Genomic DNA, 27,464 nt, shown 5'->3' with positions numbered 1-27,464 from the left:
CAGTATCCAGTAATCCCAGAAAATCCTGATTATTTCCATTTCTCCAATAAACAATCATTCTTGTAATAGGCTGTAGATGTCTTAGGGAAAGGCTGGGAGAAAGACTAACAGTATAAGTTTTGGGCAGCGTATTGAAGTCCTTCTTGAAAGGGGCACGTCCTCCCCTTTAATCAAGGGGTTGTGGGTCTGTAAACTAGCTCAAGTCTGGGTATTGATTTAGGGGCCGTGACTCTTTATTTTTGTGATTTGAGTTAGACTGCTGTTCACTTGACCTAGAATCCATCTGCTTGTACAGACCAAGTAAATATTTAGTAGATTTCATATCTATTCCACTTCTAGGGACACCATGACTAGGTAGCCAACTCCATAAGTCCATCTGAGTTGGACTATTCTGATTACTGATTTGACTCTGCTGTCCACTATGGTAACCATGCCCACTTTTACTTCATCAGTCGAGTGCTGTCACCTGGCCCTTACCACCACAGGCTGTAATGGGTCCCATTGTAGTTAGGTGTCTTAACTAAGTTAGGGCAGTTCCCACTGTCAAATCCGACACATATAAAATAGCAATCACAGATTCAAGGATGCTGGAACTCCCTTCACAAATTTGTTCCTCACAGTTGTGGTAAAAGGTGTATCTTCTGGGCACTCCATGTGTGGGTCTGTGGGTCTAACCTGATAAATGCACTCTAGCATGCCGATTTCCCTAAGTCTTGGGATACCTTCTTCTACAGGATATCAAGAGAGGTCTGGTACTTCAACTTCATTTAGTGTAGGCCACCATGTAATCCATGCTTCAGCAACCCAACCAAATAAACTATTAGATCCTTTCCTAAAATCTTGAGCTGAAACTTTGAATGAAGAATCTGTACTTAGTGAGCCCATATCAATAAACTCAGACTGACCCATCTTTATGTTCCTTGCACCATTATCCCACACCCTTAATAGCCATTCCCACACATATTCCCCAGGTTTTTACTTGTGCATATTAGAAAAGTCAAGCAGTTCTTTCAGAGTGTAGCATACATCCTCCTGGGTTACACTTTCTACTTCATCTTTTGGGGCTTGCTGAGACTTAAGTCTAGTTATAGGTCTAGGAGCCAGAATCGATGTGGAAATTTTCTGAGTACTTTCAGCATTGTCTTTTAAAGCATCTGCCTCAGGCGATGTCCCAGGCAATGGCTCAGACAAGGGCATTTTAGATGCAGCTGGGTTAACCTCATTAGATGGGAGTGGAGAGGCTAATAGTTCTACTGTTAGCAGTGATTCCATGGGATTTAGGGGCTGAGTGTCTCCAGCTTCCTGATCGTCTGCCCATATGTCCCTATCTCAGGTTTCAGGATCCCAATTCTTCCCAATAAATGCCCTCACTTTAACTTCAGATACCTCTTGAGGTTGGCAGTTGAGTTGGAGTTTTAATTCAGCCACTCTTATGATAAGACTCTAGGTTGGGTTTTTGGCAATATTAGCCCTGTTACTACAGGAAATAAGACTTCTCTTCAAGGCACCAACGGAAACATTGAGGTCATATATGTGGTGCTCAAGCTTTGACTCTGAAGCCCTGAATGAATCTCTTTCTTTCTCTACTTTGTCTAGAAAAAGTAGGACAAAACAACCAGCTTCCTTATACTTCTCATTATGACAAAATTGTAGAAAAGTATCAGACATGCAATCACCCAGAGCCTCATCTTTCACCAATACCTGATCTATTGGTGGTGATATTTTTCATCTTTGGATTGCCCCCTCATGTCTTGAATTAACAGCACCATCTTTACTACTTGAAGCAGAGTCATCAACATCTTTAAGACTAATCAGACTTAAGAACCAATTTAGGAAATTCCTCCTTGCAATTTTGTTTCTCTAGAACCACTGATTACCAAATGTCTTAGGCTGGGCTCTCTAGAGAAGCAAAACCATTAAAGCATATATATATGTGTGTGTGTGTGTGTATGTATATATATATATATATATATATATATATATATATATATATATATATATATATATAACAAAAAAAAACAAACCCAGTGCCGTCGAGTCGATTCCCAATCATAGCGACCCTATAGGACAGAGTAGAACTGCCCCCATAGAGTTTCCAAGGAGCATCTGGCAGATTCAAACTGCCGACCCTTTGGTTAGCAGCTGTACACTTAACCACTACGCCACCAGGGTTTCCACATATATATATATATATATATATTTTAAAACCCCAGTACAACTGAGTCGATTCTGACATATAGCAATCCTACAGGACAGAGTAGAACTGCCTCCAAAGAGTTTCCAAGGAGCTCCTGGAGGATTCGAACTGCCAACCCTTTGGTTAGCAGCCATAGTACTTAACCACTACACCATCACTTTTAGAGAGAGAGAGAGAGAAATTTATATTAAGGAAAAGGCTCACACGGTTGTAGAGGCCGTAACTTCCCAAGTTCGTGGGTCAGAAAAGAGGCTTCTCCTGATTCACTTAGTCCCAGGGGCTGGTGAACTCAAGATTTGCAGGCCAGAGAGCAGGGCTGCTGCTCATGGGCTGTGAAGATCGACAAATCCCAAGATCGACAGACAAAACAGCAGGTAAGCTGCTAGCTCAAGTCCCAAGAACTGAAGGTCAGACAAACAGGAGCCAGCTGTAGGATTCAGAAAGGGCAAAAGCCCCTAGCATTGTCAGAATAGTTGCCCACACTTGATGCAGGTGACTCACCCAAGGAAACATCCCTTTAACTGATTGGCTACTCACAGCAGATCCCATCATGAGGGTGATCACTTATCAAATCTCAATGGGGAAGTGATCAAAACATTGTAAGTATCGTGCCCCAGCCAAGTTGACACACAGTCTTAACCATTACACTCCCTAAGTCCCACACTCTGTACTCTTGACACTAACACTGTCCATCAGAGTCAATCACTTTTAAATCTCTATTAAACCTGGGTCAAATGTGCTTGTCCTTTTATGTTTCATAGTTTATGCTAATTATGAACTCATGCTGCCACCGTTTCCAGAGCAGAAGCTCCTGTGTATGATTCCTCTTTCTATAGAGCTGGCAGAACACATGCTCAGTAACTTTTTAAAATAATTTCTATATTTTCCACTTTTTAAATAAAACCTTATCCTTATGAAACATTTGAAAAATACAAGTCAGCAAAAAAAGAAACAAATTGAATTAGTGTCTAATCTCATGCCCAGAGATAACCACTGTTAGTATTGTAGTGTTGGCATGAGCTCGTTAGACTTATGAATCATATGGGTGTAAATCTAACTGGATGATATAGTACCAGTAAATAGTTGCCAAATGCATCTTTTGTCCACTTCAAATGTCTTAAACATCTTTCTGTATCATTAGTTATTTTTCTTTGATATCATTTTAATGGCTACATAATATTCTACTCTGTCATAAACATACATTTCTTTAACCAGTACTCCCCTGTTAGTGTTTTGTTTTGATTGACCATCAAAAGATGAGTGTCTGAATCATGCAGTGAAGGACATAGAACATTCCTTAGAGAGGAAATGGCAGGGGCAAAGACCCTGTGGTGGGAAGGAGCATAATGCATTGAGGAACTGAAAGAAGGCCCCTGTGGCAAAGGGTTAATAAGCACAGCTAATTATTTTGTTTTCTTTTTTGCAAGAGAAAGTCAGTATAAGACATGCATTTAAAAGCAAGCATAATAAGAAGACCGATTTAACAGAGCAAGAGATTTGGAGAGAGCAGCTAGGAGGTTAGTGTCAATATCCCTGACAAGGAATAATTGGTGGAAGGAAAGAGGTCACTGTGGTAATGAAGAGAGGAAGACAGCGTGTAACATATTAGGAAGTAAAGCTTCACATAACTCGCTGCTCAAATTGGGAATTAAAGAAGAGAAAGTGTAGTCCAGGATGGCTCCAGGTTCTTGGCTCATCAGGGCTGGGGATGAAACGGTGGGCCAGATGAGAAGAACGCAGGAAATGTTGGAGGCCTATAAGAAAAGGAACAGTCCGGAAGCAAACAAGGGCCAAGAAATCGTCTCAGGATTGGCCAATACTTAGGTGGATGGGAGGGTCTTGAGTAGCTAAGGAAAGTGAGAAGTGATAAGAAAGGAGGGTACTAGGCGACTATGTAGTCCCTCGTGTCAGCGAGGAGACTTAAATATCTTTTTAAAGTAAGGTAGCACAAGATGGACGGCCTAGGTGGGGATTCTGTCCCCCATCTTAGAATCCCAACAGCAAGCCAAAGACAGAAGAGGAGATACAGTCACATCCCACTGAAACTCTAGAAAGGTGGATCATCTGTTCTCTTTGTGTCTACTCAGTCTCAGGCAGCCCTAACAGGTCTCACACTGGGGATCAACTTCAGGCAACCATGCTTCGAAGGTAAGTAGACTGTCAAATGGATTTTTTGTTTCTCTCTCCAAAACGTAATCACCGTGACCCCGACGTGATTTGAACACGCAACCTTCTGATCTGGAGTCAGACGCGCTACCGTTGCGCCACGAGGTCACAGGCAAGGGTCCCTCCTCCTTCCTTCCATAGAATTCTGAATAATTCCCCTCCCCTATCTCCAGATCCAAAATATTTATTTCCTTACCATTAACTTTGAACATTTTCTCTCCACCGTTTACAGTTTTGCTAATGCTTCCTTGAGAAAAAATAAGGGATTGACCCTATTAAATATTAATTCCAAATGCTCCGTATTGAGAAGAAAAAAAAAAAAACAGAAAGAAACGTTCAATCTTTCCCCTTGTCGAAATTTCTGTTTTGAGACAAATCGTGTACTTACTCGGTTTAGACCCTCAGTGAAACAGGAATATAAACGGCTACAAAGTTTCCGGTATTGCTTTTCCTATAAAGTCACTAGACACCACCCTCTTCCGTCACAAACTTGTAGCCTTGCCGGGCCCGGCTTCGCATCTTCCACGTTCCGCCTCCCTATCTGCGCACCCGCCCCATTTTCAACCTGCTAAAAAAGCTGCTTGTCCTCAAGGCATAGCGCCGGTGGCACATCTTCCCAAAACTCTTATTTCCTCAGTCAGAATCCAAGAGACTTGTGGTCTCTCTCCTGTGCACCTGACATTCACTTCACAGCATTGACCCAGACAAACCGCTAGCATTTACTGAGCGCTTAGCATTCACTGCTAGTCCTGTGTTAACGAGCTTTTTAATTCGTATTATTTTATGTATGTGGCAGGAAACTATTCCATTTTCTGCCCCGCCTTCCAGGTCTTCAGGGGCGGATGAGAAGAACACAAGAAATTTTGGCGGCCTATAAGAAAAGGAAGAGTCCTGAAGTAAAGAGGACCAAGGAAGAGGCTTCTTCAAAGAAGCTTTTCAAAGCCTCAAAGAAGTTTCAAAGAGGCTTTTCAAGGAGCCAGGGCTTTGGCAATAGTAACTTGTTAGAAATTACTAACCACCCCCCAGACATACTGAATTTGACACTCTGGGCTTGAGGTCCAGCAATCTGTGTTTTAACAAGCTTTCCAGGTGATCTTGCTGCGCGGAAAAGTCTGAGAATCTCTGACCCAGCCTAGAGACCATATACTTTATGCTGTCAAGAAAATAAACTTCCAGCCTTCTTCCAGAACTGAGGAAGGGCAGTTTCCAAATGAAGCTAGTGCTGAAATTCATGAGACAATGAGGTTATTTCATGGGGGGTGGAGATGGGGGTTCTGTGGTGAAAATCTTGTTGCTTCTTTGCTTTTCCCACTATTTGCTTAGGATTCAGCTTTCTAAGGTCTGACAAATCAGCTCTCACTTCTCCAGATTACGAAACTTCGTTGCTGTTATTTCCTCTCTGGAAATTTTTGTCCAATGTGAATTTGTATTTTAGGATTATTCGAGTGTGATTTCTGGGGACGAAAAAGTAAATTTTTGTGTTTCATCCACCATCAATGTTTACCTGGAGGTTCCCGGGTTCTGTAAAGCAACAAGGTTCTGTCTTGGCTTAGTTTACCCCTGTCAGCTCTTCAAATAAATAAATAAATAAACCTGTTGCCACCGAGTCGATTCTCGCTTACAGCGGCCCTGTAGCAGAGTAGAACCGCCCCACAGAGTTTCCAAGGAGCGCCTGGTGGATTCAAACTGCCAACCTTCGTGGATAGGAGTGTAGCTCTTAACCACTATGCCACCAAGGTTTCCTCTGAAGCACTTCCTCCCTGGTGCGGCCTTTCTCCCTAATTCCCACACTAAAATAAGGCAAACTGTCAGTTAGGACATTCTTTCTATTAACAGTGCCACCTTTCAGTTATTTTAGCATTATATTCCTCTCCTCGGTGGTTATTTCGTTGTACCTTTACAGTATTTTTGATAGATTAATTTTTTTCCCTAATACATATATTACATTTATCGCACAAATAAAGAGGAGTAGATTGTTCTTCTTTTAAAAAGTTTCAGTACGTCTCGTTCGGGAACCACGTGGCCTAATGGATAAGGCGTCTGACTTCGGATCAGAAGATTGAGGGTTCGAGTCCCTTCGTGGTTGTGTAGCGCCTTTTGTATTTCTATTGGAAAAATCCCAAAACGTTTTGTTCCTAGTGGCATTTCTGCTCCCTTTTAATACTTTTTTTGGTTAAAGTCGGAAGTAAGAAATTTACTCATTTTCATCTTAATATTTTATCCTCCGTGTGTTTCCCCTCCACATCCTTTGCCTTTCTTTTTGTGTCTTTTTCTCCCTCCAAGTGCCTTTCGTTTATATGTCCTCATTACCACTAAACAGCCTGTCCATTCTCTCGTCCGGCCCTACTCAAAATTTCCTCGGTGGACCCTCGGCAACCCCTGGGAGCTGCTTAGAAATGCAAACTTCAGCGGTGCTCCCGCAGCTCCGCACCACCCTCGATTTACTGAATTAGAATCTCTGGAGGTGGATGGAGCCCAGGAATCTGGTTTTTAACCAGTTATCCAAGTGATTCCTGTATGCACTCGAGTTTGAGAACCACTGGAGACTTTACAGTCTGCATACTGCCGCGTTCTTCCCGTCCACTTGGACCGGAAAGTGCAAACTCTCCCGAGCCTTTTAGCGCCCACCAGCCAGAGTTTCCAGCTTGCTACCGAAAGACTGGGAGGCGCGGCGGGAAGGAGAGGGAGGCAAGAAAGAGGGCAACAACCTTGACAAGAATGACCTCTCACAAATGTAGAAAGAATGGTAGAATGAAAGCAATCACTATCACCAACCCCCAGAGAAATGGTAGACCTAGGCAAAGAGCATCACCCCGAAAACCATTAGCGATCTTAAAACCATTAGGCAAAGGGTTACTGGGAAATAACAGACGTGCAAGGTACAAAACTTACCACCTTACCAATTACTTGCCAATTGGAAAGGGAAAACATAGAGAACCCTGGGAGTACCACTTTATTTTTATTATCATTGGGATATCTTGACAAGTGCCTCTTGATGTGAAGCAAGTACTGTATAAAGTATACAGCATCAGGCCAAAAATATTTAATGTGAATTTAATCAGTTAATGAAAAGAATAGAACAAATCCTTTAGACTTCCAGTGTACAGGACATAGAGGAATAAATTAAAAGATTGCATGATGAAACAATGAGACAAATCCACAAGACAATTGGCTTGGACTTTTTTAAAAAGTCCGTGTCAAAATAAAGCAAAAACAACAAAAAATGATGGGATGCTGGCCTAGATTAAAACAGATTAAGGAAACAATCAAATAAATGAATGACTTTTGATTGCATCCTGTTTAGTAAAAATGGTTCTGAAAGATGAAGTGTTGTTATTAGTTACTGTCAGTTATTATTAAGTCCTTATTAAAATAAAAAATAGCATGGAATAGATGATACATGGTAACACAGAGTACATTGTAAAGAATGTATGGGCATCTGTAGTTGTGGTTGAGTGGTTAAGGTGATGGATTAGAAGTCCATTGGGGTCTCCCTTTGGAACTAGGAACATTGACTATTATGCCTTCATTTCCATCTCCGCCCGCTAATTACCATATTGTAATGCAATCTACTTTTAAAAATATTAAACTTTCTTTTGAATCCTTTACAAGTTACCTAACGAATGGATTCCTCATTGCCCTGGAAGAAATTATTTTGGATGACTAAACTAAGTCAAGGGAACGAACAGAACTTTGTTTTGTTTCAATGCTGAGGTTTCTTGTGTTCAAATTCCCATTGACTGAAGAAAACCAAGCTATAAGAAGGGCTTCACATAGTCACATTTAGAACGACACAGTAATCCCACCACTTCCTTTTTCTGTAGGCATAAAGGATGCAGCACTTGATATAGGTTGCGATGTCACCTAAATCTAGATACTTGAAAGGCAACTGCCTATTCAAATGACTGGAAGAGATCCATATTTGTATCCATTCTGAAGAATGGTGATCTAAAGATTGCAGAAATTATTGAACAGTATCATTAATGTCACAAAAAGTAAAATTTTGCTGAAAATCATTCAAAAGTGGTTGCAACAGGACATCAACAGGAAACTTCCATAAATTCAAGCCAGCTTCAGAAGAGGATGTGGAACAAGGGATATCATGGCTGATGTCACATGGATCATGGCTGAAAGCAGAGAATATCAGAAACTTGTCTACCTGTGTTTTATTTTTTTATTTATTTACTTTGAGCAAATGGATTTTTATCTTTATTTAATTTTGATCAAGCATTTGGGATAATATTTAAATGATTAGCCTGATGAATCATAGCACTATGCTAGAAGAAACAAATTGATGCTACATTCTAAAATACATATTCTCCTCACAACTTACCTCTCACCCAAATCCTTGCCGCTGTCAATATTTTCTGGTCTGTCTCTAGAAACCAAAATTCCTGCATCTGGTGTAAATAGATAACTCCTGAGCAGAAACCCAGATTATGGAGAGAAGAGCACTAAACGTTCTCGATAATTGCAAGAAGCCAACACATAAACAAATCAAAAGAAGTTCCGAGGTCCTATTGCAGCCACACATAAAGAAGAGCTGCAAATTAAGTTAATGTTCCCAGGCCACATCAGAGAGTGAGGATGAAAAAATTCTAATGACCTCAAGGGTAAATTAAGCCCTATGGTATAATTACTAACAAAGGACACCCAAGATTAGTCTAAACTGTTTAAAGGCAGCAACAGTGCTTTTTCTAAGCTAAATCTGAGTTAATGGCAAGAGTCATCCTATTAAAGCGAAGGATGGAATTTGTCTAAACTATTTTTGCAATGGGTGACATTAACTAGGCCTCATGGGTGTGACTGACATTATCATTCTGTATTGTAGCTGAGCTCCCCAGAGTTCAGGATGAATGGGAAATGACAGAGTCCATCGGTACAGTTGCACTGGATGGTCCAACTCCATCCCCAGCTTGAGAAAGCAGCAAATACTCTTCCTGATTCAAAGCCTGAGACTCTGATGTAAAATGGTGTCCAGCTGGGCCCCTTTTCTTTTCAATACACAATCCACCATTTGAGGAAGAATTGGGTCAGGGTATTATTATCAATGCTTGTTTTTTGGTATCCCCAAGATTCACCTGTGTTTTTTTGACTATGCAAAGGTACTCGACTTTGTCAATCATAAGAAATTATGAATAACATTGTAGAGAATGGGAATTCCAGAACACTCCGTTGTACACGTGAGGAACTTGTACTTAGAACAAGGGGTTATCATTAGAACAGAAAAAGAGGATACTGTGAGGTTCAACTCGACGGCAGTGGATGGGTTTGTGAGGTTTAAAGTCAGGAAAGGAGTGCATCAGGGTTTTATCTTTTCACCATATTTATTCAATCTGTATGCGGAGCAAATAATCCAGCTGGACCATATGAAGAACGTGGCATCAGGATTGCAGGAAGACTCACAAAAACCTGCGATATACAGATGATACAACCTTGCTTGGTGAAAATGAAGAGGACTTGAAGCACTTACGGATGCAGATCAAAGACTACAGACTTCAGTAGATTATACCTCAATACCAAACAAAAATCCTCACAGCTGTACCTATAAGCAACATCATAATAAACGGAGAAAAGCCTGAAGTTGTTCAGGATTTCATCTTATTTGGAGCCACAATCAACACCCACAGAAGCAGCAGTCAAGAAATCAAAAGACTCATTGCATAGGACAATTCTGCTGCAAAAGACCTCTTAAAGTGTTAAAAGGCAAAGATATTACTTTAAGGACTAAGGTGCTCCAGACCGAAGCCATGGTGTTTTCAATTGCCTCATATGCATGTGAAAGCTAGACACTGAATGGGGAAGGCTTAAGAAGAAACCATACCTTTGCATTGCAGTGTTGGTGAAGAATGTTGAATATATCATGGACTGCCAGAAAGACGAACAAATTTGTCTCGGAAGAAGGACAGCCAGAACGCTCCTTGGAAGCGAGGATAGTGAGACTCATCTCACATTGGACATGCTATCAGGAGGGACCAATCCCTGGAGAAGGACACCATGCTTGGTAGAGCAGAAAAAAAAAAAAAAAAAGAGGTTCAGAGAAAAGGAGGAAAATGTTAAACGAGGTGGATTGACCCAGTGACTGCAACAATGGGCTCAAGCATAAGAACGACTGTGAGGATGGCTCAGGACCTGCAGTGTTTCCCTCTCTTGTACGTAGGGTTGCTATGAATCGAAATCGACTTGATGGCACCTAACAACAAAAACTCTAACAAGCTCTAAAGGAGTGGGCCAGTGGCGCAATGGATAACGCGTCTGACTACGGATCAGAAGACTCCAGGTTCGACTCCTGGCTGGCTCGTTTTTGCCTAAGTCTTTTGGGTTCCACAAATTTAAAAGGTTAGTGTGGAAATAGCAGGTCCTGAGAGATGCCCTTTGCAGGGGTTTTGTTCTCACACTAACAAGTATTTGTTATGTGTCTACTTAATACAAAGTACAGTGAGAAATGAAAGGTGTTGGAGAGACTCCGTGTCTGACTTCCTGTAACGATCTCATGAGTGCTGCTTTGTGTTCTCATCTCTGTCTCACTCTAACCAAATACAAAAGAGCTCTTGCTGCCTCTTCAACTGTTTCTTTTCTTTCTTTCTTTTTTTTTTTTTTTTTGGCTGATCGATATAATTTTGAAGAAATAACATTGCCTTAGGTTGGGTTCCCTAGAGGAGCAAAACCAGTGAAGAGTGTAAACATATATACAAATATATATAGATATCTATATCTATATATCCAGTTGCTGTGGAGTCAATTCCGACTCATAGGACAGAGTAGAACTGGCCCATAGGGTTTCCAGAAGTGACTGGTGGATTCTAACTGCCTTTGGTTAGCAGCCAAACGCTTAACCATTGCACCACCAAAAAACCAACCCCATTGCTGTCGACTCAAATCTGACTCATAGCGACCCTACAGGACAGAGTAGAACTGCCCCATAGGGTTTCCAAGAAGAGTCGGTTGGACTCAAGGTACCGACCCTTTGGTTAGCAGCCTTACCTCTTAACCGCTATGCCACCAGGGTTCCTATTGTACCATCAAAACCAAAACCAAACCAGTTGCCATCTGGCCGATTCCCACTCATAGCGACTGTATAGGAGAGAGTAGAACTGCCCCACAGGGTTTCCAAGGAGCACCTGGTGGATTCAAACTGCTGACCTTTTGGTTAACAGCCAAACTCTTAACCACTTTGCCACCAAGGTTTTCAAAAGGTGAAATGGAGGTGGCAGAGATTAAACCAGGGACCTCGTACGTGCGAAGCACACACTCTACCACTGAGCTACATCTACTGATTGCAGCATCAGGGCCCACTAATTAAACATTTCCTTTTAAAGCCCTGCTCGAGTCATCCCAATTTGAAAAGGCCATTTTTCTCCTGTTGAGACCCTGACTGATAGAAACCATGATACAAGTGATGAGGTCATTATGAGCGGCTGGAAATAATTTGCGGAGAGGGTGGCTAATAGATAATATTATAAATGTTTTGAATATGGGGCAAAAAACACGGAAATGAACGTATACTAGTTTCGTAATAGTTATAAAAATACAGAAAGATCACTGAGTTTTTGCATGCTTTTTAAGAAGGAGATGAAGACCTGATAGCAAGCAGTAATGGTACGTGATACTCAAATTCTCTCTCAGAGAGATGATTCTGAAGGACCCAAGACTCATGGCTCTATTCATTCTGTTCCAGAAGAATTAGATATGGTCCTGCCTCTTTTTGCCATCTGATGAAAATAATTAGCTTTTTATAACCTAAGAAAAATGCCATTTACTTTTGGTGTGCTTTCTACTCACAAAATCTGTAACAATACACTGTTGTCATTGTTGTTGCATGCCATATGGTGGATTCCTATTCATAGCAACCCTATAGGACAGAGTAGAACTGCCCCCACAGGTTTTCCTAACCTGTGATATTTACCAGAGCAAATCCCTGTCTTTTCTCCTGCAGAGCTGCTGGTGGAACAAGACTCCTGTCTTCAAGGAAGCTCAAAGTTCAGTAGATAAAAAATTGATGATAGAAACAACAAGTATAACATAGTTTCTTTAGATCTACAGCTGGCTAAGTTAGTTAGCGCTCTTAAAGTTGCAAGCGACTGAAACAAATTACAAATTCGTGTGCGTAGTGGTTAAGAGCTAATGGCTAACATGAACCAGAGAGTACCTTATCCTGAGACCAGAAGAACTACTTGGTGCCTGGTTACAACCAATAACTACCCTGACAGGGAACACAACAAAGAACCCCTGAGGGAGCAGGAGAGCAGTGGATGCAGACCCCAAATTCTCATAAAAAGACCAGACTTAATGGTCTGACTGAGACTAGAAGGACCCCGGTGGCCATGGCCCCCAGACCTTCTGTTGGCCCAGAACAGGAACGATTCCCGAAGCCAATTCTTCAGACATGGCTTGGACTTGACAAAGGGTTGGAGAGGGAAGCTGGTGAGGAGTGAGCTTCTTGGATCCGGTGGACACTTGAGACTGTTGGCATCTCCTGCCTGGAAGGGAGGCTAGAGGATAGAGGGGGTTAGAAGCTGGAGAAATGGACACGAAAAGAGAGAGTGGAGGGAGAGAGCGGGCTGTCTCATTAAAAAAAAAAAAAAAAAAAAAACTAGTGCCAGAGTAATTGGGAGTATGTAGCAAGGTGTATATAAATTTTGTGAGAGACTGACTTGATTTGCAAACTTTCACTTAAAGCGCAATAAAAATTATTATTTTTTAAAAGCAAATGGCTACTAACCAAGAGGTCTGCTGCTTGAATCCGCTAAACCCTATGGTTCTGTTCGAATCCACCAGGCGCTCCTCGCAAAGCCTATGGGACCCCTACCCTATACGGTCGCTATGAGGCGGAATCGACTCGAAAGCAAAGGGTTAAAGGGTTTTATCAGAAAGTTCCACTTGTTAACTCGCTTAGATAGACACTAATCGTGCATTGGTAGCTTTTAGCAGGTTTCTTACAGCCGAATTTCCTGTATTTTCAACAACTGAGCCGCTTTGTTTCCATTTTTTCTGAGGAATTTTCGTATTAGAATTTTCTATATTTGTTAGTAGAGAGTTCCTGTATCCTGAGAAGGTAAGCATAATAAAAAATAACGGGCTCAAATTCCTAGAGATTTGGCTTTAAGGAAACCCAAATAACCCGTTGACCTCCAGTCCGACGTGTAGCGACTCATAGGACAGAATAGAACTGCCCTGTAGTGTTCCTGAGGCTGTAATTTCTACATCTTTCCCCTGCGGAGGAGTGCCTGGACGGTTCGAACTGCTACGTTTCGATGCTTAACCACTTTTTTAGGAAACCAAAAAAAGAAAGCAAACCAGTTACCACCGAGTAGATTACGACTCCTAGCGATCCTATAGGACAGAGTAGAACTGCCCCATAGAGTTTCCAAGGAGCGCCTGGTGGATTCGATGCGCCGACCTTTTGGTTAGCAGAAAGCCAAAAATAAACAAACAAACAGATTGCCGTCGGTTAGCAGCCGTAGCACTTAAACCCAACGGTACCAGGGTTTCGAAAACAACCCTTCAAATCATCTAAACAACGAGAAAAGCAGCAAGCTAAGGCTCCAGTGAGATTCGAACTCACGACCCCTGGTTTACGAGACCAGTGCTCTAACCCCTGAGCTACGGAGCCTTTTCCTGAAACTGATGACTGACACAATCAAACTTTAATTTTTAGTTTTATTTCGTTTCTAGAAAATCTGACCTTCCACCCTCATTTCCTCTCTGGTTTTCTGTGTTGTTTTCGAACAAGTCCCACACTCTGGTAGTTTTAACTTCCCGTCCATTGACCTTTGTCAAAAGAAAAAAAAAAAAAGAAGTGCCCCCCAAAACGAAACAAAACCTGTTGCCATGGAGTCAATTCCGACTCATAGTGACCCTATAGGACAGCTTAGAACTGCACCATAGAGTTTCCAAGAAGTGCCTGGTGGATTCGAACTGCTGACCTCTTGGGTAGCTGCGATAGCTCTTAACCACTACGCCGCCAGAGTTTCTAAAAGAAGTATAAAAAACCGTAATACTCCTGAGAATTTTGCTAAAATCCCGCATAGTCGAAGATCAGGGACTACAAGTTGACCAGAGATGGAAATAACAGTCTGTTCGTTGTCAAGAGAGGGAATTTGGGGTGAGGTCTTCGGTGCCGTCTTGATTTTACTTACAGCCAGGCCCTCCGCTGTGCAGTACTTTTCTCAGGGTTTGCGCCCAGGTATTCCGAACTTCAGTTCTTAAGAGACAGGCTAAAAGGGGGAGGGTCGGGATGACGGTGACGCAGCCTGAAAGGGGAAAATGAGACCAGCTCCCAGGAACAGGAGCCTAATCGAGGGAGTCCTCCTGTTGCACCTTGGTCTTTGAGGTTGAAAAAATTGTTTCCGAGCGTCGATTCAGGTCTCAAATCCCGTGGCCGTGTTTCTTATTCTCCATCCGGCGGCGCTGAAATCCAAATAGAAGAGTCCTGTCCAAGCGCGTTGTGGCAAAGAAACTAGAAAATTGTTACCAGATAAATTCCACTGTTACTGGAGCTTTGAGTGGGGGCATCAGAAAAGCTATTTTGGGACCCGGCGGAGAAAACCTACAACCATAAAGTAAGTAGACAGGGGCAAAAAGGAAAGTCAACCGTGAATCCTAGGTCTCCTGTTCCAAGCCAGGGTCCCTGCACGTCCGCCCCACAGGGCATCCGAAAAGAAGCAGGAATTGTTTTCCTCTCTACTTTAATACTTTGATAGCTCACCATAAACAGTAGCCCGTAATAATAATAAAACAAAATCCTCTACTACTGATGAGTACAAGTAACTTATTAAAACGACCCAGAAAAATAGGAGTCGCTAGTCAGAAGGCGAGGAATCCCGGCTCTGTATGTTTGTTCCATCTCGGGGATACAGCTCTCTCAGCTTCCAGAAAAGAGACTGCAAAATGTATGGTTTAAGGGCAGGAGGAAGGAGTGGAGTTTCCAGAACCTGGCATGAGCTCTCGCCAGCAGAGAGGAGCCACCCACCAGGGGCTGTGCCCTTGGGAGAAACGCAGCCTGGCAGGGAATGAGTGGGAGGAACATTTGCATCACCTCTCTCTCTTCCTGCCATGTGATCTCCTGCTAATGCTTCCCATTGGAATTCTGAATCCAGCCAGAACCCAGGGGGCAAGAAAGCCCGAGTGAAGCAGCCTTCCAAGCTACAGAGCAGAGCAGAAAATGGTCGTGGGAGGGCAAATGGAGAACACAACAGCACACTGGTTTTGTAATTTGTGTCATCCATTCCTACATTTGATTGGGGCATGAATTTCTATCATATATATATATATATAATCCTTGGATAACAAGAAAGATTGGAGCTCGAGCAGCTGATAGAAAATATTTACCCCTAGACATTTTTTATTAGGGGCATAACCATGACAAGAAGGAACACAAATATGTTTGCCATAAACTTTCATGAAGTGAGGTTGCCTGAACACCTAACCTAGTGCTAAGTGAGGTTGCAGACAGGCAATATAGACTCTTTCCATCAGATGCACCGCGGCAAGACTGGTATATGGAAGGCATATCTTCTTTCAAGTAAGGCTGAGGAGTCAAGTCAATTGCAGCTCATGGTGACCCCATGTGTTGCAGAGTAGAACTGAGCTCCATAGAGTTTTCATATTTGTGACCTTTCAGAAGCAGCTTACCTTTTCTAAGGTGCCTCTGGGTGTGTTTGAACCTCCAACTTTTCAGTTAGCAGCCAAGCATTTAACCATTTGCACCACCAGGCACTCATTTCTCAGTATTGGTGGTGAGCAAAGTTGTCCATTAGGGAACATCAGTTACTGGTTCGCAAAAGAAGTGAACTTGCAGCAGAATATAATTAAATGCAGTACTGCTTTCATTGAGGAACTCTTTCTACACATGAAAAATAAATAAATAATAAATTGATCAATATGCTTGGTGATATAGCTGATTTACGTTATGGCACAAGCTCTGTATCTGGAAATGGAGCTGTATGGTAGCAAACACATGGATTAGCACTCTTCTGCAGACCACATTTTCAGTGGCTGTGCTCCACATCATATTCTATGGAGATACCATCATAGTCATTTGCTTTGAGAGTATCCACTGACAGTGTCCACACGCATTGGCATGACCTTGAGCCCATAGGTACCTAGCTGGTTCTGTTGGACTAAGTGAGGGTATATAAAGCAAAGAGAGATCCCAACTTTGTAATACAGTAGTTCCTTTTGGAGGCAGGTATCTGACAAACAGGGCTCAACTAGAATTCATAACATCTCTCTTTAAACCTAAAGAAAGCCTAACGTGGTTGTAATTGTTACATACCTTTCAAATCTGTAATAGGTAAGATTTAGCGGAACAAGTACTTTTGCCTCCTCATTTGTAGGATGAGAAGGAGGCAGCAGCAGAAGCTGAAAAGGTGCAGATACGTTTCTAAAATAAAGAATTTTAGCTAGGTTCGAAGAAGCTGGAAGGAAGTCCCGAGAATGCCAAAGACTCCATAAATGAGTCAATCTCTTTTGCTTTCAAGAAGAATCAGAACACAAGAGCTTATTGGTCTTGTGGACAGTCGGTAGATAGTCTTTATCACCTTCTGAGGTAAAGAAACGTATTGAAGTGCACCACAGTGCAGAAAGAAGGCTAATAGAGCCTCCAGTGCAGCACAATCCAGTGGGCGTTGTGCCTAGTTCTCTGTTTTCCACAGAGTTCTCGCTAAGCCTTAGATTCATACCCCACACCACTCTAAGTCATGCTTCTCCATAAGTGGAAGCTTGTCCAGAATAGAGAGAAATTGTTAGTCTAAGAAGCCTGGAGTTGGTTCCAAAATAAATCAGCCTGGGTCCTTCCCTTCCCCTTCCTCTAATATCAAATGTGAATGAATTACAAGCTCTCAGTCTTGTTAGAAATTTAAACTCCTTTATTTGAATTTATTTTCTTTCTCCTTTATAGTGTTTGTGATATTGTATTTTTTGTCATAATTATTGTTTCAGTTCTATGACTGCATAACAAATTACAAAAAAAAAAAAAACAGAGACATAGGATCACTGTGATTCAGTGCTGACTCAAGGGCAATGGGTTTAGTTTGGTTTGGTCTTTATGACAATGAAGCACTGATGGCGCAATGGTTAAGAGCTCAGGCTGCTAACCAAAAGAATGTCAGTTTAAATCCATCAGCTGCTCCATGGAAACCCTATGGGGCATTTCTACGCTCTCCTGTGAGTCGGAATCAACTCAATGGCAACGTTTTGTTTGTTTAACAATGCCTTGGGTCTGATGTTTTCCAGAAGCCTTTTCTTAATTGTAGCATAGCTTGTCATCTGGAAAGTCTGAAAATGAGAAAATTTTATTTTTTAACATCCACCAAGTGGTGGTTCCTTTATAATTAACAATTATTTCTTTAGTTTATCTCACACACACACCCACACACAACCCATTTTACCATAGGCAGCTAGAAAAACCCAGGGTTCACCTTCAACACATTGCCTGGAAATATCCTTAGCTAAATCATCCATTTCTGCATCACCGCGGTGAGCATTGCTAAACTTTGCCACTAGGTAACAAGAGCCCCCTTTCCTTCTGCTTCTAATAACATTTTCCTCATTCTTCTGACTAGGCAGCAGATAGAAGCTGTATTTCTGTCTTGGGGAACTTTCACTAACATTCTCCTGAAGGTTTTACCAGTTTCCACCTGCTGCCTGGTCCCAAAGCCACGCCTTTGGGTGTGTTACAGCAGTATCTCATTTTCAGGTAAAAAAAAAAAAAAAAAAGTATATATACATATACATATATACACATACATAGGTGGAAATCCTGGTGGTGTAGTGATTAAGCGTTATGGCTGCTAACCAAAAACTTGACAGTTCGAATCCACCAGGCGCTCCTTGGGTACCTAGTAAGGCATTTCTACTCTGTCCTATAGGATCGATACGAGTCGGAATCGACTGGACAGCAATGGATTTTTATACATAAATCTGTATTAGTTTTTGCCCATTATCGATTCATTCTCTCTCAGCCCCAAATCATCCTTTTCCCTGCTTTGTGAAAATAAATCTGGGTCTTTAAAATATTTTTCCTTTGCTGCCTAGCACTGAGGATTGCCTGGAGAGAATACTGGAGAGACATTGCAGGCGGAAGAGGGTTTTGCTTCCTGGTGTCCAGGTGTTGCTTGGCCTGCGGCTTCCCCAGTGCTCTTGCCACACGCATGGCTGTCTCCTGCATCAGGCCCCTGCACCACAGAGCCAACAGCACCCAAAAGCCAGTGACTTCCCCAGCATCCCCTTTGAGCATTTTGTAGCAGAGTGCCCCCCACCCCCATCTCGGTGAAAGACCTCTCCATGATTCGCTTTCGGAGCATCCTAGAAAATGGATTTCCAGCAAGTTCCAGGCGGCGGAATTCAAGCAAGTTCTGCGAGTTTGGCACAACAGTGTCAAATTTCTGTTAGTCAGTGCCTTCCCCAACAAAGGGAGGTGGCGAGCAAGCGGAGGGCGCGGACGGTGCTGGGCCTAGGACTGGGCCAGGAATACTAGGGCGGGGGAGGAGAGAGGGACGAGCTGCCCTCAATAACCTGGCTCCCTCTTCTCCAGGCCTGTAAGAATCATTCAGCTCCTGTCTACCATCGGACTCTCCTGCTTTTTGAGTTCTTTTTTTTTTTTTTTTTTTTGGTCAGTGAGTTTAGAGCTTCCACTTAGTCCAACAAATACCACAATTTCTTTTTTCTGTTGAGTGCTAGGTAGGAGCTGATACTTTAGTCTGCTGAAAGACTAATATAACATCTTATGTTGTATGTCAGGATGGCCGAGTGGTCTAAGGCGCCAGACTCAAGCTCCTGCTTCCCACTCTTGGGGTTTCTGGTCTCTGAATGGAGGCGTGGGTTCGAATCCCACTTCTGACAGAGTTCTATTTTGTTGCCGTCACGCTCAGTCAAAAGTATCACCTTTGAACCAGCAACATCTGAGGTTTCTAAGGTTTCTTCTCTTTCTTAAACGGTTCTCCTCCCCAATTCTCCTACTCTTGAAATCCCTGACTTTCCCCCTGCGTGTGCCGCCCTAACTTGGGCTCCCCCTTCACTAAAATCACTAGCACATCACAATCCCATATTTCGCCTTCCTCCTGCCTCCCAAGTGTAACCTTTTCTCTTCCAAAGAAACCCACCACTGACAGCCCACCCTCAACCCTCACCACTGACCTGTTTGTTGTTAGGTGCCATCGAGTCGGTTTCAACTCATAGCGACCCCATGCACAACAGAATGAAACACTGCCCAGTCCTGCGCCATCTTTACAATCGTTGTTATGCTTGAGCTCATTGTTGCAGCCACTGTGCCAACCCGCCTCGTTGAGGGTCTTCCTCTTTCCCACTGACCCTGTATTCTGGCAAGCATGATGTCCTTCTCCAGGGACTGATCCCTCCTGACAACATGTCCAATGTATGTAACACGCAGTCTCCCCATCTTTGCTTCTAAGGAGCGTTCTGGTTGTACTTCTTCTAAGACAGATCTGTTCGTTCTTTTGGCAGTCCACGGTATAGTCAATATTCTTCACCAGCACCACAGTTCAAAGGTGTCAATTCTTCTTCCGTCTTCCCTATTCATTGTCCAGCTTTCACATGCATATGATGCAATTGAAAATACCATGGTTTGGGTCAGGCCCACTTTAGTCTCCAAGGTGACATCTTTGCTCTTCAACACTTTAAAGAGGTCCTTTGCAGCAGACTTACCCAATACAATGCACCTTTTGATTTCTTGCCTGCTGCTTCCATGGCTGTTGATTGTGGATCCAAGTAAAATGAAGTCCTTGACAACTTCAATCTTTTTTCCGTTTATCATGATGTTGCTCATTGATCCAGTTGTGAGGATTTTTGTTTTCTTTACGTTGAGGTGCAATCCATTAGGAAGTGCTTCAAGTCCTTTTCACTTTCAGCAAGCAAGGTTGTGTCATCTGCACAATGCAGGTTGTTAATGAGTCTTCCTCCAATCGTGATGCCCCACTCTTCTTCACATAGTCCAGCTTCTCGTATTATTTGCTCAGCATGCAGATTGAATAGGTATGGTGAAAGAATACAACCCTGACGCACACCTTTTCTGACTCTAAACCAATCAGTATCCCCTTGTTCTGTCTGAACAACTCCCTCTTGATCTATGTAAAGGTTCCTCATGAGCACAATTAAGTGTTCTGGAATTCCCATTCTTCTCGATGTTATCCATAATTTGTTGTGATCCACACAGTCGAATGCCTTTGCATAGTCAATAAAACACAGGTAAACATCCTTCTGGTATCCTCTGCTTTCAGCCAGGATCCATCTGACATCAGCAATGATATCCCTGGTTCCACGTCCTCTTCTGAAGCTGGCCTAATGTACCTGAAAGAAAGGTATCTCTTGCACCTCAAATGAAACACTCGACAACTGAAAATCCCAACTACAGATTCTGGAATATTTTCGGAGCTAATGGGACACATTTTAAATCCTGGCGTCATTGGTGACTCCTTCTGCAAGAAAGAAGGATGGATTTCCACCAAAAGGTCAAGCCTTTTGACCATAACACCACAGAATTTGGCCTTAAAAACAAGACAAAACATACATATAATCTTCCCACAAGAAGACCTCTAGCCAGATTGCAGTGAAAACAAAATAAAACCCATTGCCATCGAGTATATTCCGATTCCTAGGGACCATATAGGACAGAGTAGAACTGTCCCACAGAGTTTCCCCAAGGAACAGCTGGTGGATTCCAGCTGCCTCCCTTTTGGTTAGCAGCCAAAGACTTAGCCATTGCACCACCAAGGCCGCAGATTGCTGTGGGCAGGAGGAAAATGCTACATTGTCTGCCTTGATGTTGGACACTCATCCATCTCCTATGTGAACAGCAAGGATATTCCTCACCATATGAATGAGAAAAACATACACTTTCTTTAGTGGTAGTTTGGGTGACTGAGCTCCCACACATCTGTCCCAGACTTTTCCAGGTGAGGAATTACTGGAAAATTTACTGATTTTCTCCATATGGAGGAATTTAGGAAAATAAAATGGAGACATAATAAACTGCTCTAATCAATTTGCAGCCATTGTATTTTTGTATTATGAAGACATACTGTGGCAGTGAATACATACATTTTTTTGCTTCTGCGTTTTGCATTTAAAAATAGCATCAAAATGCATTGTATTATTACCTCTTCTATGTTAAGTAAGAAATAACACATTGTAGAAGGTGGCAAATACTCAGAACATGAATTCATAAGTTTCTATCAAGCTCCACATGCTTTCTTGGCTAGAGGAATCTTTGGAACTCAGTACTCAACATCCTAAGCAGGGGGTGGGTACTTAATAGAGGAAGCAAACATTGAAAAATGGTTTCTATTTTATTTTATTTTTTGGGTTCCTCCACCTAGTCCAAAGTACATTGTGAATGCCTTGAAATGCAGAAAGTAAAATGAGTAACAGAAAAATGAACAGTTCCAATTCAAAAGAAGGGTTGGAAAAGATGAAAGCACCCTTTGGCACCCCAAAATTCATGTTCTTTCCACATGCAAAACATGTTCACCCCATCACATCATCTCAAAAGTCTTAAATCAACTGCAAGTCCAAGATCTCATCTTCTGAGTCATATAAATCAGATACTAGTGAAAATTTAAGCGTATTCCATCCTGAAGCAAAATTCCTCTTGATCTGTGTACCTGTGAAATGTAGACTACAAGTTACCTACTTCCAAAATACAATGATGGAATAGGCACAAGGTAGACATTTCCACTACAAACCGGAGAAATTGGAGGGAAAGAAGGGATAGTAGGCACCAAACAAGTCAGCAGGACACATTACATTAGCTCTCAAGGCTTGAAAATAATCCTCTGTTCTCTGAGATCATCTGGGCACTTGCTCTGCCCTCCAAACTATGGATACTAGTCATGCCTTCTGTGTTCTGGGTGGGGATCCTTGGCCTTGGGCTTCAGCCCAGGCTCTAGGCCTACTAGGTTGGCAATTCCGCTCCCTCAGCTTTGGGCAGCCCCATTCTCCTAGTCCATCTGAGTGGTGACCCAACACCTCAGGCTGGGTGGGCTCCATTCTCCTGTCTCTTGAGCATGGCAGCCCCGTCCCCTCAGCTTTGGGAGGCAGCCCTATCCTCTTGGCCTTTGGGCCTGGCAGCCCCACACTCCAGAACAGAGTTGGTAGAGATCTTAATCTTTGAAACCTATGAGGCGGGAACTCCACCATTTGGAACAATGGTAGCCCTGCTTCCGTTGCTCCTTCCAACATTTCTGCTGATCTCTCAGCTGCTCCAGGGATGGTCCTTCTCTTTTCTTGGAGGACAACAAATGTGTCCACATATCTAGCAACATACTGTGGCTAGTGCCATATGTGTTCTCTAAGATGATAGAGACTATCCTTATGGCTCTCCTCACTTCCTTCTGAGCCCTCACCAGAATTGCCTTTGACATCCATAATTTTACCAACAGTCTCTTCAAGGAAATCTAGGATTTTACTATACTATTAGACATCTTAAAACTCTTCCAGTCTCTACTCATACCCAATTCTAAAATCTATTCCATATTTTAGGTTAACTCTTAGACCAGCACCCCACTCCTAGTACCAAATTCTTAGTTATCTCTGCTGCTGTAACAGAAATAGCATAAACTGAAATTTATTTTCTCACAGTTTAGGAGCTCAGAAGTGTGAATTCAGGGTTCCAGCTCTAGGGGAAGGCTTTCTCTCTCTGTCGCCTCAGAGGAAGGTCCTTATCTCTTCTGAGGTGCTTCTGCACACTCTTCATGTGGCTTGGCATCTCTCTCCTCCATCTCTACTTCTCTCACTTGCTTATTTAATCTCTGTTATATCTCAAAAGTGATGGACTTAAAATGCACCTTACACTAATCATGTGTCATTAACACAACAAAGAAAACCCTTTCCCAAATGGGATTATAACCATACTCGAAGGCAACAGGTGGGGTCAGGGTATACCCAGAAAACCCACTGCCGTCGAGTCAACTCATAGTTGACTCTACAGGACAGAGTAGAACAGCCCCATAGAGTTTCCAAGGAGCGCCTGGCGGATTCGAACTGCTGACCTCTTGGTTAGCATCCCTAGCACTTAACCACTATGCCGCCAGGGTTTCCACCATGGATATAGGGGTTAGGATTTACGACAAGTATTTTGGGGGAACACAATTCAATCCATAACACAGAGAATGGAAAAAATTGAAAATTTGGAAGATATGTAAGGGAGAATGTAAAACAGAAAAGAGTGTTAGGTCTTATGAATCTGTAGGGATGAGAAGGAGAATGTAAAAGTAGACTTTAATCCTTGGAGTGGGGTGTTGTGTAGGGTCCAGAGAGGTAAATTAATCACACTTGACTCTCTGTGGCTCATTTTTGTTATTGGTCCATGAAAGGCGACCCTTAGTTTTACTTTGTTTATTTTTCCCTGTCATGCCCTGTGTCCAGCCTCTCCCCCATCATTTGGACACCCTCTCTAATGTATTTAATATATTATTTAGAAAAGAAATTATCTTAGAAATATGTGTTCGTTGAATTGTGTGATTTTAATCATCATAATCGAGATATATTTTTTTTTCTTTTACTTGACACAGCTTGAAAAAACTATCAGTCTTGCTACACTTACATTTGCTTCATTACTTGAGGCTGCTGCATAGTGTGAAAATCATAGGCAGCCACTGAAGTACATTTAATGGACTTCTAAATTGCCTCTAACAACCTGTTACCTCAAAATGCTACAAAGACTATCCTAGGGAAGGCCAGCCAGAGAGCTGAGCTGGAATTTATTTCACTGAGATCCACTGTCAGGAAAGGAAATGGTGGGTGGTAGTTTAAAACTATACAGAAAAAAAAAAAAAAAACTAATTCAATGACAATGCTGCAAAAATCTAAGACCAAGTTCCATGTAGAAGTTCACATGTATGAAAGTTTTATCTTTAAAAAACAAAAGAAGTGACGTCTTTATAGATAGAACGTTATAACAGATTCTTGCCCGTGTGCAGAAAGCCGTGAAGATTTCATTAATTCTTTCCACAGGAAAAGCCCAGGACCAGACGCATGGATAACACGCCAGTAAAAAGACTGAGAGAACTCTTACTTTACCGTAAGCACAACGGTGGGTTTTTAGCTTGCTACTTGTGAGGCCAAGTTTCATAGTTTCATTACCCAACCTGGAGACAAGTAATATACATTACGGAAATCTGCATAGAGGCCTCTCTTCCTGAAAGAGAAGCCTTTTTCTCTTTTGTTTCTATGTTTTTTAATGGAATTTCCCCGTTTTTGACTTCTCAGTTGGCTCACGGAGCATGTGATGACTAACTAATGGAAATCCACTGCCTGCTTTCTTCTGAAAGGAGAGAACCTGAGGCGGCGCCGGGGGTTTAAATTTTGTCGAAATGGCTCTGGAAACATTGCAGAATTCTCTAGTTCAGGGCTTTTGTTTTGTGGACTGTTTGGTTTGAGTTGCGATGGATGCCTCTTTGCTGTGCTTTTCTGTGGGATCGGTGCAGACGCGCTGAGCCGTTGGCAAGAGTATTGGGGGCTGAGCATCTCTGAGGCAGAAAGGGTTGCACCAGGACAGTGGGAACAGAGAGAAGGCCAAGAAACGGAGAGTGATGGCCTAGTGTTTGGAGGGGCCCAAGATGGGATGACGCGGACAGAGAGAGCAGGTGTGATTGCAAGAGCGGGAGGAGAGTTAAGCCGGCAAGAGCTAGAAGAAACCTCAATTGCTGGCTCAAAGGTGATACTTTCGATTAGGCATGACGGGAACAAAACTAAGCTCTGTCAGAAGTGGGATTCGAACCCACGCCTCCAATCGGAGACCAGAAACCCCGCGAACGGGAAGCTGAAGCTTGAGTCTGGCGCCTTAGACCACTCGGCCATCCTGACACTGAGCGCAATATGCTTCCAGGATGGCAACTCTACACAGTGACCGAAGACTGTTTAGTCCAAGAAAGAAAAAAAAAAAAGAGGAAGACATTATTTCTAAAAACAGAAAAGCGGAAAGAACACGTTTTACAGCGAACGTATAAGTTGCCCTGGACAACGGAGTTAATGCAATCCTTAAGACCGGAGCACACGCCACCCACCCCACGTCCCCTTTTTCCAATGACCCCTCCCCCGCCCCGCCTGAGCCTGCCCCTAAAGACCGGGAGTTACAGGATCGGCTTTAAGGAGTAGAGGACTTGGGATGCAGATTTTGTCCGCGCTGAGTTGAAACAGTATTTCAGCAGCTTTCCGCGATGCACACAGTATCTCTCGCCCATATTTTATTTTAAGAAGTTATATTAGTGGGGATTGGGCCCGTGGCGGGACTAATATATTCCGTGTACAATCCTATTTTCGGCATTTTTACTTTTCTGGAAGGGTAGAGGAGGGCTTGACTGTTTTCCAGGCTCCTCCAGTTTCCCTCCCTACGCACGCCCCGCCTAACCCAACCTCTTTTTCCTTTTCTTGTCTTCCTCCATTGCCCTTTTCTTTCTCTCTCTCACATACCATACCCCCTTCTATTCTTTCTGCCAGCTGTGGGAGAAGGAATGTGAAGTGAAAGTCAGGACGTGGTTATAGGATACATAATAAGAGAAATATGACACCACGGAGAACAACAACAAAAAGATCTTTGTCCTGGTGTAAAGTCTCTACATAGGTAATAGACAGAGACAGACAGATTAGATAGATAGATAGATAGATAGACGGATGGATAGACGGATGGATGGACGGATGGATGGACGGATGGATGGATGGATGGATTGATAGATATCCCTACAATGTTGATTCATGTGAGAGGCATTCATTCACTGTTCACTTTCCATCCTGTCTCACAGTAACGTTTTATTAGTTAGTCCCCCAAATCCATAGCTTTTAGAGACTTCATTTCCTGTGGAAGACAATCCAAATATTGTATGCAGGGACTGGCAAACAACTGTTGTAAGATCCTAATTTGTGTGCCCAATGATCAGGGATAAGTTGTTTTGTTTTGTTTGTTTCAACATTCCCCCTCCCCCAGCCCTCATATGGAGAACCAAAATATTGTTTTGAAGGCAATGTAAAGTAGTAGAAAAAGTGAGGTTCTTGAACTAAATATAAGTGTACTTGAATTCATGGTTCACTACTTTAAAAAGTATGATGTTTTATGGTACTTTGATCCTCTGGGAACAGTTTCTTCATCTTTTGGATAAAGTAACCAAGTAGGAAGGAACAGAAGAAAATTCAGAACAAAAGCAAATTAATACATTTTTTAAAATAAACCTAACCATGTCAATAAATGAGGAGTGGGTGTATTCTATAGTGCAAAAAAAACTTAATGTTTGAGGTTATCTTTTCTACTGAGCAAAATTGTACCTCAACTGAGCAAAATTCTTTGCACTGATGTGGACAAGTACCATTATATTATTATCACATTCCCATAATTTAATTTCTACCAACACAGAGGTCTTGAAGTCCACTGAATCAATCTTAGTCATTCAAAGGCATATTCCCTCTATGTATCAGATAATTCTTGGAGCATGTGCTAGGCAATGCCCAACATTTCACTGAAAGGCAGGACCCCGTAATTTCTTTGGTCCATTTTTAAATTTTTGACAATTTTTCCTGACACACGTAACACCATACATAAAAAAAAAAAAAAAAACCAAACCCAGTGCCGTCGAGTCAATTCCGACTCATAGCAACCCTATAAGACAGAGTAGAACTGCCCCATAGAGTTTCCAAAGAGCCTGTATGTTATTTAAAAGTAAGTTAGTAAGTAAGGTGTTAGCAAAAATGGAGATGACATGTTTGATCAGATCACTTAGTTCTAACTCTGGTCCTTAGTTTATCATTTATAAAACTAGGGGCTCATATCTATTTTCAGCACTGTGGTTAGGTGGAACATTTTTAAATATTTTAGAGTTTCCTTAGATATACACTCTTTCTAATGGACTCTTATGTTTCTGATATGAATAAAAACAAATGTTTTATTTTGTTCTGAATCTTTCTTCTATTCCTTCCTACTTGGTTATCTTTGTTTAAAATATCAGATATATGTAGTGTGAAGGGATTTCAAAATCAACAGGCTTCGCGTGCCCAAGGCAACATACAAGTCAACTGAGAACAATGTGGCAATCTAGAGATATAGCAAGGTCATTAAAGACTCCACAATGTAATTGATTGAAGTTTTCATTTGTAA

At 42.2% G+C, this 27,464-nt stretch overlaps 6 non-coding genes across 6 annotated transcripts; 3 read left to right on the top strand and 3 right to left on the bottom strand.

Annotated features, from left to right (window-relative positions):
• Positions 1–4,399: 4,399 nt before the first annotated feature.
• Positions 4,400–4,471, bottom strand: TRNAW-CCA (transfer RNA tryptophan (anticodon CCA)). Its single transcript has one exon. It is a non-coding gene; the product is annotated as a tRNA-Trp (tRNA).
• A 1,905-nt stretch (positions 4,472–6,376) lies between these two features.
• On the top strand, positions 6,377–6,449 carry TRNAR-UCG (transfer RNA arginine (anticodon UCG)). Its single transcript has one exon. It is a non-coding gene; the product is annotated as a tRNA-Arg (tRNA).
• Positions 6,450–10,591: 4,142 nt separating this feature from the next.
• Positions 10,592–10,664, top strand: TRNAR-ACG (transfer RNA arginine (anticodon ACG)). The gene has a single exon. It is a non-coding gene; the product is annotated as a tRNA-Arg (tRNA).
• A 3,239-nt stretch (positions 10,665–13,903) lies between these two features.
• On the bottom strand, positions 13,904–13,976 carry TRNAT-CGU (transfer RNA threonine (anticodon CGU)). The gene has a single exon. It is a non-coding gene; the product is annotated as a tRNA-Thr (tRNA).
• A 5,124-nt stretch (positions 13,977–19,100) lies between these two features.
• Positions 19,101–19,207, top strand: TRNAL-CAA (transfer RNA leucine (anticodon CAA)). Its single transcript has 2 exons — positions 19,101–19,138; positions 19,162–19,207. It is a non-coding gene; the product is annotated as a tRNA-Leu (tRNA).
• A 5,872-nt stretch (positions 19,208–25,079) lies between these two features.
• TRNAL-CAA (transfer RNA leucine (anticodon CAA)) lies at positions 25,080–25,186 on the bottom strand. Its single transcript has 2 exons — positions 25,149–25,186; positions 25,080–25,125 (listed from the first exon to the last, which is right to left on the bottom strand). It is a non-coding gene; the product is annotated as a tRNA-Leu (tRNA).
• Between the last annotated feature and the right edge of the window lie 2,278 nt (positions 25,187–27,464).

Source organism: Elephas maximus, chromosome 1 (genome assembly GCF_024166365.1).
Source record: "Elephas maximus indicus isolate mEleMax1 chromosome 1, mEleMax1 primary haplotype, whole genome shotgun sequence".
Taxonomy (NCBI): domain Eukaryota; kingdom Metazoa; phylum Chordata; class Mammalia; order Proboscidea; family Elephantidae; genus Elephas; species Elephas maximus.
The sequence above is the reverse complement of the archived record's forward strand: the minus strand, read 5'-3'. Positions and strand labels throughout refer to the sequence as shown.